The 14,060-nt window shown below is 43.6% G+C and overlaps 1 pseudogene; it reads left to right on the top strand.

The window, feature by feature from the left end:
• Positions 1–3,648: 3,648 nt before the first annotated feature.
• On the top strand, positions 3,649–10,088 carry LOC141476763 (uncharacterized; annotated as a pseudogene).
• Positions 10,089–14,060: the final 3,972 nt, after the last annotated feature.

The raw sequence follows: 14,060 nt of genomic DNA, 5'->3' as shown, positions 1-14,060 counted from the left end.
ACACAGTATGCCCTCAGACACTAGTAGCCTGGCATACGGCACCCTGCGTAGGACGTCTCCTACGGCTTATGGGAACCCCAAATGACCGGTTCCAAACAATTATTTTTATTTATTTATTTTTTTTTTAAAAAGAATACCTTATTCGTTAGATGGTCCTTGTCTGCCCCCGCAGTGATCCGTATGAGGCGAGGAGTCCCTCCGGGAAAATCCCAGGGGTACCCTGGGGAGTCCTGTTCTCAGCGGGTGCTGCAGCCGAGCAGAGAGTGTCCCATCTGGGGTGCCAGAATTGATGCCATGAAAGACGAAATCAGGACTCAATAGTCGGGATGACTATTAAGCAGGTATCCTTTATTGCAGCGCTGGACGCACAGGGGATCGCTCCTCCAAATGTGCGTACCAGACAGAGTCAGTTTAACAACATATATGCACACCACACATACATATTCATACAAGGACTAATTAACATATTCATTAGTTTCCAGTAATTCATTACCATATGCTACCTCCCTCTTGGAGCCCCCCATTTGTCAGAGATAAGATAACATTGTGCTGGCCTCACAACTGCTGCCCACATACATACATGCCTTTATCGTAGCTCTGCAAGGGGGTAAGCCCCTGTTTGTGGTCAGCCAAGCTATATTTGCTAACTCATACTTAGGTAAGCAAACCTTCAAGCCATACCTAGCCTTATTCTTTAATTCAGAAGCGACTAGAAAGAAGAACGATTTTAAACGGGGCCCTGAGCAGCAATCAGCCTTTGAGCAGATTAAATGGGAGATTGTTCATGCAGTAGCCCTTGGGCCAGTCCGGACAGGACAAGATGTAAAAAATATGCTGTACACCGCAGCAGGGGAGAATGGCCCTACTTGGAGTCTCTGGCAAAGAGCACCTGGAGAGACTCAAGGCCGACCTCTAGGGTTTTGGAGTCAAGCATATAGAGGCTCAGAGGCTCGCTATTCTACCACTGAGAAGGAGATATTAGCAGCATATGAAGGAGTTTGAGCTGCTTTGGAGGTAATTGGTACTGAAGCACAGCTTCTCTTGGCACCTCGGTTGCCAGTGTTGAACTGGATGGTTAAAGGGAAGGCTCCTTCTACACATCACGCAACTGATGCAATGTGGAGTAAGTGGGTAGTGTTAATTACTCGGTGAGCTTCAATAGGGAACCCCAATCGTCCAGGAATTCTGGAGGTAATCATGGATTGGCCACAAGGCACAGATTTTGGAGGGTCCCCAGAGGAGAGGGTGGTGCGGGCTGAGGAGGCACCACCATATAATCAATTATCGGAAAATGAGAGGCAATACGCGCTGTTCACTGATGGATCTTCTTGTATTGTAGGAAACCAGCGAAGGTGGAAAGCTGCTGTGTGGTGTCCTACTTGACGAGTTGCAGAAGCGACTGAGGGAGTGGGTGAGTCGAGTCAGTTTGCAGAAGTGAAAGCCATCCAGTTGGCTTTAGATATTGCTGAGAGAGAAAAGTGGCCAGTGCTTTATCTTTATACTGACTCATGGATGGCAGCACATGCCTTGTGGGGGTGGTTAAAGCAATGGAATAAGAGCAACTGGCAGCGCAGAGGTAAACCCATCTGGGCTGCTGACTTGTGGCAAGATATTGCTGACCGATTAGAAAAGCTGTCTGTGAAGGTACAACATGTAGATGCCCATGTACCTAAGAGTCAGGCCACTGAGGCGCAACAAAACAATCAGCAGGTGGATCAGGCTGCTAAGATTAAAGTGAGAATACTCTGACAGAAAACATTTGGTTTACAGATGCTTCTGCAAAAAGAGTAAATGGGAAATGGCAATATAAAGCTGTTGCATTAGATATTACCTCTGGCAAACAAGTAATAGAGGAAGGTAAAGGCAGTGTACAAATAGGAGAAATAAGAGCAGTTGTTTTGGCAGCACAGAATGGAGCAAAAATTATATATGTAGACTCTTATGCTGCCACACACAGTGACTCTGTCAATGGGAAACCTTAAACTGGGAAGTAAATGGATCCCTGGTTTGGGGAAACAAAGACTGGCAATTATTGCTGGATATAGCCAGGAAACACCTTTTAAGATTGTATGGGTTAAAGCTCATGCTAAGGATAATCAACCAGCCACAAAGCAGAATCAAAAGGTAGATGAGCTAACCAGAATTAGGAAAGTCACCTTAGAGTTGTAGTGGTATCGATTGAGAGAATGGTTACATCAAAACTTAGGCCACACAGGTAAAGAAGCACAGGAAAACTTGTGAAACTATTCTTACAGAATGTCCCCAGTGTAGACTGAGATTGCAGACAGATCATCCTGCTAAAGCACCACCTCTACATATCAATGAAGGGAAAACTTTATGGTCTACATGGCAAATTGATTATATTGGACCATTCAAATCCTCTGCAAGATACCGATATATCCTCACAGGAGTGGAGGTAGTCTCTGGCTTGCTTATGGCCACGAAGTGTCAGAGAGCTGATGGAAAAAATACAGTGCGAGGACTATTGTTGTAGTTCTCAAATCTACCTACTCTTGATGTTATCCAAAGTGATAATGGCTCACACTTTTTGTGTAAAGAAGTACAAAATTGGGCAAAACAAGAGGGAATTAAATGGGTGTTCCACACCCCGTACTACCCTCAATCAAATGGGATGGTAGAAATAGCCAATGGCTTATTGAAAAAGAATCTTAAACCATATGAGGCTCAATGGGATAGGAGACTTTCTAAAGTAGTCCATCAATTAAATAATTGATATGGGCCCACTGGAAGGCCTATAAGCTGAGCATTCTTTGTAAAAACTGAGCTCAGTGCTCCATCTACTGAGGAAAGAGAATATCTGACATTACAGCCAGGACAGCCTGTCAGTTTACCAGCCATAGGTACTGTGCCTATGACCTTAACTAAACCTCGTGGCCCACGTGCCTGGGAAGCTACCAATAGCAGTGGTGTAAAACACAGAATTAGTGCAAGATGGATTTTTCCTTCTTTTTAATGGGGTAACCTGTTCAGACTCTCCCTGCAGGATGGCAAATGGAAATGCTGTGTTCATGTTAATATTCCAAACCTCAACAATGCTGCTTCTAACCTGTGGCTGAAGAACTCTAGAGTGGCTGTGGTCTCAAGCTTGTGTTAAGTATACCAGGAGTATGGGAATACACTCTAGGAAGGGAGATTTAAATCTTTCCACTGTGGTCATGCATGGAAGCAAAGTATACTTAGAAAATGAACGGAGCTGGGATACAGACGGAGCTGATAGAGTTCTCCTACTTCAGGGAATGGCAGGGAAAAGAATTCAAATAAGGTGCCGGATGATCAATGGGTCTACCCAGAAGAAAGCATCTCAGATTTCAGTGTACAGCACTGTATCAAACCCAATAATCAACAGTATGAAACGTTGTGCCTCTGAAAAATTGGACTGTTGGTACAGTTTTACCCTAGTACAACCTGTTTTTGTAGTCTGTCTCTGGGCTCACCATAGTGTGGGACTATCATTTAAATTCAAAATTGACATTACCGAGCCTCATACGACAACATACACACAGATTGTAAAGGATGAGAAAACTCTATCCACACAAATTTCCGAAATTGGACCAGATGTGATCAAAAATACAGGCCAACAACGAGTGTTATTTAATCCATCATGCACAAGTAGAATTACTGATGCAAATGAACATCTCTACCATCAAACCGGCCTGTTCGTCATTCCTGAGTACATCCTATGCAGGATGGTTAGCATGGTTACATGGGCAAACACTCACCTCTCCAAGACGAACTGCGGTGATTGAGAGACGGGACACAGCTTGATGCAAGCAGAATGTCCATTTATTGTATACCATCATTCCTTTATATATGCTTACATTGGCTGCGTGTTTTAAACAGATTGGTCCTTTTGAACATACACTGCTCACGCGGCTGCATCTGATTGGTCAGTGATATACTATCACACCATCAACCATATCTTATCTTGAGGACACAGTTATCTTATCTTGAAGACACAGTTCTTAAGGCCTTTTTAGGCAGGGCGCCAGGAACTTGCTTATCTCAGTGTTGCAACATTTGTCAAGTACCTGTTTTCAGGTCCTTGTCTAACCCTTTTATGGTCAGGACCACCCTCAGTTTCCCATGGTTTATGGCCTACAACTTCCAACATGTCCCCGCTTGTTAATTGAGCAGTACTCGGGGTTCTGCTCTTCAGGCCTCGTCCCACACGAACAAAGAGAGATGTGACCGGTATCATAGGGACAGGATTAGGAGTCTTAAATAGTATAGACGCTGAAGTACTTGCAAATAAACTGAGCACAACAACAAGTGATTTAAACAAATTGGAACACCCATTGCGATCTTCTCTATTAGCACTGGGATCTAACCAATGGCTCTTATCTGATGTATTGCCTCAGTGGAAAAGAATTAATAAGAGGGATCACCAATTGATTGTGGATGCACTTGGTGTAGCCCAAACCAATGTTTCTCTAGCTCTCAGTTGTATCCAAGCTCAATTGTGGATGTAATCTACGATAGCAGCAATTATACGAGAAGGTGAAGGTACCTTACCCACTGAAATTCGAAAGGTAATCTGGGACAATGCAACTGAATTTGAAAGGCAATTCCAATCCTGGTGGCATTTAGTCAATTTTACTTATGACCCCATCAACAGTAAGGCTACAGCTTTTGTCCTAACAATGCGCGATGCTTCGGTACACACCATATACCAAATCACTGCACTAGGATTAAATCACAATGGAACTATACCCTATCCATTAGAACACAGAGTATGGGCCCAATGGAATGGGGACAAATGGCAGACCGTTGATGTTAATGCATGTGTTGTACAGGAACAACAAGGATTTATTTGTGAGAGTAACACCATCAAAGCCCAAGACATTTGTCTTGACACTGAACAGAATGTTTGTCATTTTGAAATACATCTCGATGAAAACCCTGAAACTGTACTTGTATATCTTGGAAAAGGATGTGTTTGTATGAGAACCCTTTGTGGTACTATATTCGTAGATAACCTTACCATAGATACAAGTAATCACTCAAATGTTTGTGTTTGTAACTTTAGTAAAGTTATGGGATGTGACTTCAATTATTCAGCTCCTGCTACGTCTTATCAATGGCTACAATCTAATTATACATTGATTCGAGATTTGTTGCCTACACCCATTGGAATGAATATTACATTGGTGAAGAAACTACTACAACATGATGACCTGTGAGAGCTGCTAGAATTAATCCGAAACAATGGACACAAAACTCTAATCACTGTTCAGCATGATACAGAAGAGATACATCATGTCTTTGAAAGAAAGAAGAAGGATGGAGAACACCATTGGTGGGAAATTCTTCTTGGATGTTCACCAACAGGAGTGTTTAATCGTATGCTTCACCCAGTTGTGATTTTGTTGGTTTTAATTTTAACATGTTTGTTGCTTATAGTTATGTTGTATATAAAGGTCTGGTACTTGACCAAACAAATAACCCAACTTCAACCACCCAAAACATACAAATTAACAAAAAACAAACTGCATTGCTTTACTGTCTACTTACCGTGGACCTCTAAGCGCACAAACTATCAATATACTATTTATGGCACAGAGGCAAGAGGTGACCTCACCACCACTCTGTGAAGGTAAGATGAATTGACTATAGTCATGGGGTGGAGTGTGGCAGTGTGCTCTCCCCCTTTTTCCCCCTTCCCCCCCCCCCGGCTCCTGCTCAAGCCATAACCATCAGTGGGAGTTGTGATGAGTTGCACCTGGACTTTGGGGGATGGCTGCCAACACAGCCAAAACACTGTCTGGAGTGGGAACCTAGATATTTTGTTCCCATGAGAATATGACTATAGGTCAATTATCTTACTGTATAAATAGCGGACAGCCCAAGAGCCCTTTGAGCTCTCCTGCATGGCAGCAGGCCGCATGCCAGGATCTCCCCTTGAGTGGGGATGCTCGCTTAAGGTTACGCTACTCCTCGAGATTGAGAGATTCCTTGCCGCAACAGATTCTCGGTAAGTGACCAATAGCATGCTAAACTTTGAAATCTTAGCTAAGTAATATAAAGGGTTGATTGCACATATATAATCCTTTAGACATAAACCGTTGACCAAGTCTGGGACTAGGATTGGATCCAGCTGCACCTAGACTCCTCTCTGAGAAGGAGTTTAGAAAGCAAGGGGGTCCTTTCTGAACCTCGTGACTCAATGGGAGGGTCTCCCTGACAGCTTGTCTGACTGTCCTCTATGCAGTAAATAATCAAGTGTACCTTGCCATCGAATCTCATAAAACACTGCTGCATTTACTACTAACTTTGTTAAATCACTGTTTCACCTTAATAAATATTTCACTACTTCTCTCTTACAAGTGAAGTTAATCGCTACACTGCGACAGAAACATGTGCTGAAATTAAGCAAGCCAAACGATCAAAACCTTTGTGGCACGAAGAACGGTGGCTGAAGTATAAGTATGGAGAGGTTTGGCAAATTGACTGTATTGCCCTTCCACAAACCTGCCAGGGAAAACGCTATGTGCTTACAATGGTGGAAACAACCACTGGATGGCTGGAAACATACCCTTTGTCTCATGCCACTGTCCGTAACACTATTTTAGGCCTTGAAAGACAAGTCTTGTGGCGACATGGTACTCCAGAGAATGGAGTCAGACAATGGGACTCATTTCCAAAATAGTCTTATGGACGCCTGGGCTAAAGAGCATGGTATCGAGAGGATATATCACATCCCCTATCACGCACCAGCTGCTGGGAAAGTAGAACGATGCAATGGACTACTGAAGACTACCCTGAAAGCAATGAGTGCTGGAACATTTAAAAAGTGGGATGAGCATTTAGCAAAAGCCACCTGGTTAGTCAACACCAGGGGAACTGTCAGCCGAGCTGGTCCTGCTCACTCAGAGCTCTTACCTACTGTAGAAGGGGATAAGGTCCCTGTGGCACATATAAAGAATATGTTGGGGAAAACAGTCTGGGTTACCCCGGTTTCAGGTAAAGGCAAACCCACTGGTGGGGTTGCTTTTGCTGAACGACCAGGGCATACCTAGTGGGTGATGCAGGAGAATGGAGAAGTTCGATGTGTGCCTTTACTAGATTTGATTTTGGAGAGAATCCTTAATTTAAATGGAACGGTGTCAATTGTTACATAATACTAACAGTGTTCAATAAGTGTTTTTCAGGATAACATAGTGGTAATGAAACCAGAGTGAGCTTTGTCGAACGGCATTCAGCGACAGGGAACATGCTAGCCATGAGCACAACACGTTATATTGATGCGCCCAACTCCAGCCATCTGTGATCCTGTATTGAGGCCTGATCCTGATCTGACAACTGAGTGAATGCCACATCACTTGTTTCTACCCTAAAAGACTGTTATGATAAATGGAACTCACAGTTTTAGACTAAAGAAATTCAATGGACCTTTTAGAGGAATAGTTCATCGCTTTAGAGGATTATATTTGTGTGTGTGTGTGTATATATATAATATATATATTCTATGATTCTATATTAGAAGATAAATATAACAGTAACTGGAGTGTGACATATATATGGTATGAAATAAGGGGTGAAATGTCCTGGGTTGAGCGACACAGGACTAACTTTTCTTCTAATGCTGAGGAAAACTGCACTTTTAGAAGGCTCTGGTGTCTGAATTCAGGAAAATATTTACTTTATAGCCAGCCAGGCTATACGGGATTCAAGGTCTCAGTGTTTTGGAGCCGTGTCAGGTGCAGGGACAAGGAGGAGCAAGGCCTGGGCATTTGACCCAGGCTGGCCAACAGGAGTATTTCATACCATGAACGTCACATTCAATATAAATTAGAAAAGTTTGCTGCGTAGCTCTCTCTCCCTTGATGTCGGCGGTCCAGAGAACTCCTCACCCCAGTGCCAGACCCCTGAGGCCTTCCTTTCCTCCCAAAGCCATTACGCTCGCAGTGTCTGACATTTGTTGTCCACTGCTGGGAGTGCACAGCTTCCTACTGATATCATTGGCTGAGTATAATTCTTGTATATCTTATATCAGTATTGGGATTAATATTGATTCTTTAGTATTATTGTTAATTATTTAGTCTTATCCTACTAAATCTATTTATATTTCAACCCTCGTGTTTCCTTGCTTTCCCCGATTCCCCTTTCTGGGTGGGGAGGGGTCATTGGGTGATAGAATAATTGTCTAAATGACAATAAATTGTTATGGGTTTTCTCAAACCATAACATTCAGATGTAATAAGATCTTATTAGTACTGATCATAACCTAGTAGAAAAAGTACTCATAGAATCATACTCATGTGAAAGTAAGGGTTTCAAAACACCAAATATATATATTTTTAGTTGCCCATAAGGCTTCAAAAATCAGAAAATGCAATGGCAGAATGCAGACTCCTGTTTGAGCTCCTATTTGGAGACTGTCAAATTTGAACAGGTTACTCTGTCTACTTATCTGTTGCAGGTACCTCTATAGTCTGATTATGGTAGTGTCAGTAGTACAGTCTGGATGCTTTGCTCTGTAAATAGAGTATTGTTCTAAGAAATTAGAACTGTACATTTTGTTTGATGCCATATGTTGGGAGATATTTGGGAGATTATAAGACACACTATCCATAGAAAAAGTTGCAAGAGTCAAACAGCAGATGAACTCTACAAGATACCACTGACATGCCTTTTATCAATGTTTCACCAGATCTGAGTTTTGATCTGAGAGTCCAGAGCCCTTTTATCTGCCATGTCTTCTGATCCTTCTCTTTGTTTCTCCCATAGAATTTTCTGAGTAGCCTCAAACTGGAGACACAGCTGCTAAAGACAGGTAGGACTTTGGTGCTTTGTTTGAAGCTGAGGTTGGTGCTTTTTTGCAAGGGTCGAGAGACATACTGTGCCCACTGAACTTTTTCTTTTTCTCCTCTGTTCTATGGTAAGAGAGAGAGGAAAATGCTAGCACTTCCCAGTAGTTATGTTTTCTTGCATGTTCTGTGCTTTGCTTATATGGGATACCTTAAGAAAATACTAGTCTCACTGATATCTGCCCTTTGAATATGCTCTAGATTCCTGACCAAGGCAGGCCTGTCTTATTCTGAGCTTTCACTAGGAGGGATTTGTCAGGACATTTGACAGATTCCATGAACAAATCTGTGACACCTCTGCTAGAATCCCAGTATCAATTCATTAAAAACCTGCGAGTCTGTGTGCCTCTGTTAGTACTGAAGTACTAATACAAGTTTCTGTGTGTATAAATTGTGCTCTGCAGATAGGAAAAGAGATAATCTGGGCTCATGAATCAGGATTAGACCCAGTACAGTTGCTGAATAGAAGTCTTGGGTTAGATCCTCAGTCAATTTACATTTGACTGTAACTGAAGTGAAAAGGAAAAAAACTGGCTTTAACTTCCATTTTGCTCCATAACTTCAAGTTTAAGGATTGATTTGAATTGTGCCAGTTGATTATCTGGCTGAGTGCTCACATGATGGACTCGATGATCTCAAAGGTCCCTTCCAACCACTAAGATTCTGTGATTCTGTGATACATTGCCCTGTTCTTCTCACCTCAGAAAAGTCCCTTAAACTTTTCCCTTCTCCAACCTTCTTTGTTAAGACAATCCTCTGTTGTTATTCTTATTGTCCCTGTTTATAGTCACCAGTCTGTCTCTAAAACCAGTGGAGAATTCTGCAGTGGGAGTCAGACGCAGACCAATATGATCGTGCTGAAAACCGTTTAATTAAAATACTTAAACCATTATATACTTTACTACAACGTGGGTTAGCTCCGTGCTCTGTGCTCATTGGCTTCTCAACTTATACACACAAACTATTATTGGTTAAACACAGCTGTAACTTATCATCTACACTTTGTTACTGTTTATGCCAGGTCAATCTTTTACTAATATACATTCAGCATCTGTTGAGGAGTAGCAGCAGTTTCAGTATCAGCGTGTGATTTCCTCCTTCATGTTGACCTTCAGACTGTACTAGCTTGTTCTGTATTTTGGTATCTCTTCTGTTACACAAAGTTCATAAGCTCATCAGTTCAACGTGTCCGTTGCTTTCCAAAAAGTTTCCCACAATTCCCCCTTTTTGTTTTAGTTTGGCGGCCCAAACTTCTTCTAAAGATTTCTGTATCGATCGCTTTACACAAGATATTATACATGGCACAAGTATCAAAATTATCAGCACTATAAGAAGAATCAATAGCCCTTGTTTTAGGATCCCTTTTAACCATCCTGTTAATCCTCATCCCTCAAAATAATTCGTCAAGCCATGAGCGATCCTTGGTTAAGTTGTGCATATTAGCTCTGAGCTGATCTCATTGCTTATGAATCAAAGTCAAATGGTCAGAAAGGTTCATACAACACATACTGTCAAATTCCTCACAGCCATGACTTTGCACTAAAAGCAGAAAAAAAATTAATAGCAGCGCGATTTTGCAATACAGCATGCCTAACACTATCTACATGTGTCAATAATGCACTAATGATATCCGAGGTAAGATTAAATTGAAAGGCTATAACAAGTGTCATTAGCTTGAGCATCATTCACTAAACTCTCGTTTAATAGACTACTATTGCTAACATAACCTTCAAAATCTTTTAAGCGCATATATGGAAAACCGATCAAGCATGTTCGAAAAGGATCAGAAGACGTAGCCATTGACAGGCAAAAAGCCTCTTGGCCCGTCTGGTTGGCCCATGTTATCCACATATTCTGTCTCGGTGAAATGTCAAAGATACTTCCCACTCCTTCATAAAGAAGACCAAAACACAAGATTAACATCCAAAAGGCCATGTTACCAGCCTACAGAAACAGCAGTATGCACAGCCTGCAATACCTTGCGAACTGATTTTGGAAACACACACCACACCATCGACTCGCCAGCCACGCACACGGATATCGTCGTTTACCATGTTTCACAAGTACAAAGCACCCAAAGTTCACATTTCAAACAGTCAACATAGGTGATCGCACGTCGATCCACGATGCGGTTGGCTAGCTATTCCTTGTCTTGCTCCTGGACGACCGGGTCTTCAGCCAGACCATTCCGTGGCCTGATCCATCTGGCTGGAATCCAACAAGGACCTCTTTCTGTAATGATACAAACATACCCTCGGCCAATATATTGCAGTTCAGCGGGACCTTTCCATACTCCAGTTTCAGGGTCTTTATACTGGACCAAAATACCTCGGTTCTGTTCTTTATGTCCCAAGCCCAAAGCTTGGCTGTGAATCACTGCGGGGGGCTCAGTGTCTGTTCCCACTAACCGTAAAAAATTCATCACATATATTACCTTCTGTATTCGTGCTACAGGAGACAAATTCTCTTCTTCTCCCCCTTTTTGTTTTAACAGTAACTGTTTGATTACTTGATGCACGCGTTCTACAATCGCCTGTCCTGTAGGGGAATGAGGAATACCTGTAACATGTTTAACTCCCCAGAGGTTCATAAATCGCTGCAAGGCCTGCGAAGTATAAGCAGGACCATTATCTTCATTATCTGAGAAAAGGTATCCACTGTAACATGTACATATTTCAAATGACCAAAACTGGGTACATGGGTAACATCCATCTGCCAAAGCTGTAATGGCCGTAGGCCCCGGGGGTTGACTCCTAAGCCCACCCCAGGCACTTGTCCTTGACAGTCAGGGCAAGCTTGAACAATTCCTTTAGTGTCAGATAATGGAATGTCAAACTGTCGAACTAACATTTTTAGAGCCTGATGGAAAAACATATAGAATCATAGAATCATAGAATCATCTGGGCTGGAAGGGACCTTCAAAGGTCATCTAGTCTGACCCCCCCTGCAGTCAGCGGGGACACCCCCAACTAGACCAGGTTGCCCAGGGCCTCGTCGAGCTTCACCTTGAATGTCTCCAGGGAAGGGGCCTCAACCACCTCCCTGGGCAACCTATTCCAGTGTTCCACCACCCTCATGGTAAAGAACTTATTCCTAATGTCTAATCTAAATCTGTTTTTTTCCAGTTTAAAGCCATTACCCCTTGTTCTGTCATTGCCGGCTGTCCCGGTTTGAAGTAAAACTGAACCAATTTTCTGTTCTGTAACTTTACATCCTAGCTAGGCCTCCTCTAACTCTCTGAAATTAACGGCATATTGTGGAGAAAACTGCTCATTCTCAGAATGATAAGACCAATGTTTGTGCTCCATGCCAAGGAACGGTATGCAGGGAGGCCCTTGCTTATCCTTATTGCTATAACAACCAAGGTCAGGCAATTTCGTTATTTGCCCCCTTAGAGGGTCGGAAACGGAAAAAACGTAGAGGGGTCACATCGGTGGGGAGGAATGGACAGGACAGGTGACCCAAACCTGACCAACTGGGGTATTCCATCCCATCTGCCCCATGCTCAGTATAAAGGCTGAGGGATCAAAGGGTCAGTCCCCTTCCTGCGATGGCCGACGTCCAGAGAGGACTCTGTCTGTTCATCTGCCTTTGATCCCGATCCGTGTGTTCCTGACTCCAGAGCTGGAATCCAGTTCCCATTCGTCACTGAGTCCAGTCTGGGACTTCCCCAGTGCCTGCCGGTGATGTGACTGTCATCCTGGGAGCTTGATACGGTTTTGTATATATTGTATCTATTTCATTATTTTCTTCTTTATTTTTATTTTAATATTAATTCTTCATTAAAGTAGTTTAGTTCATTCTAAACTTCTGAATCTCCTTATCTCTTTCTCCTCCTCTCTCCTCTTTTAGGGGGGGGGGAAGGGGGGGGAAGGGCCATCTGCCGGTCCGGTTTTGGTAAATTCAGCCGAAACCACAACACCGGCCTTTGTAAACAGACTGTCTCCAGCCTTCCTGTAGCCCCCTTCAGGTACTGGAAGGTTGCTATTAGGTCTCCCCGGAGCCTCCTCTTCTCCAGGCTGAACAACCCCAGCTCCCTCAGCCTGTCCTCGTAACAGAGGTGTTCCAACCCCCTGATTGTTTTCGTGGCCCTCCTCTGGACCCTCTCTATCAGGTCCATGTCCTTCTTATATTGAGGGCTCCAGACCTGCACACAGTACTCCAGGTGAGGTCTCACCAGAGCAGTGTAAAGTGGCAGAATCACTTCTCTGGATCTGCTGGCAACACATCTCTTGATGCAGCCCAGGATGCAATTGGCCTTCTGGGCTGCAAGTGCACACTGCCTGCTCATGTCCAGCTTTTCATCCATCAGCACCCCCAAGTCCCTTTCCTCAGGGCTGCTTTCTAATACCTCATCCCCCAGGCTGTATTGATAGCGAGGATTGTTCCGGCCCAGGTGCATAACTCTGCACTTGCTCTTGTTGAACCTCATGAGGTTTACTTGAGCCCACCTCTCCAGCCTGTCCAGGTCCCTCTGGATGACATCCCGTCCCTCTGGTGTATCGACAAGACCACACAGCTTGGTGTCATCCGCAAACTTGCTGATGGTGGACTCCATCCCTCTGTCTATATCGTTGATAAAAATGTTGAACAGTACCGGTCCCAGCACAGACCCTTGAGGGACACCACTTGTCACTGCTCTCCATCTGGACTTAAAGCCACTGAGTACTACCCTCTGGATGTGACCATCCAGCCAATTCCTTATCCACTGAACCGTCCACCCATCAAATCTGTATCTCTCCAGTTTGGCGAGCAGGATGTCATGGGGGACCGTGTCAAAGGCCTTACAGAAGTCCAGATAGATCACATCCATAGGTCGTCCCTTATCTAGTGACATAGTCACTCCATCATAGAAGGCCACTAGGTTAGTCAGGCAGGACCTGCCCCTAGTAAAGCCATGTTGGCTATCCTGAATCATCCCCCTGTCCTCCATGTGCCCAAGCATGGCGTCCAGAAGGATCTGCTCCATGATCTTCCCAGGCACAGAGGTGAGGCTGACAGATTGGTAGTTCCCAGGGTCCTCCTTTCTACCCTTTTTAAAGATGGGTGTGATGTTTCCTCTCTTCCAGTCTGCAGGGACTTCACCTGACTGCCATGACTTTTCAAATATCATGGCAAGTGGCTTTGCAACTTCATCAGCCAGTTCCTTCAGGACTCTGGGATGTATTTCATCAGGTCCCATGGACTTGTATATCTTTAGATTCCTTAGGTGATCACGTACCATGTCTTCAG

This window comes from Numenius arquata, chromosome W, assembly GCF_964106895.1.
Source record: "Numenius arquata chromosome W, bNumArq3.hap1.1, whole genome shotgun sequence".
Taxonomy (NCBI): domain Eukaryota; kingdom Metazoa; phylum Chordata; class Aves; order Charadriiformes; family Scolopacidae; genus Numenius; species Numenius arquata.
The sequence above is the reverse complement of the archived record's forward strand: the minus strand, read 5'-3'. Positions and strand labels throughout refer to the sequence as shown.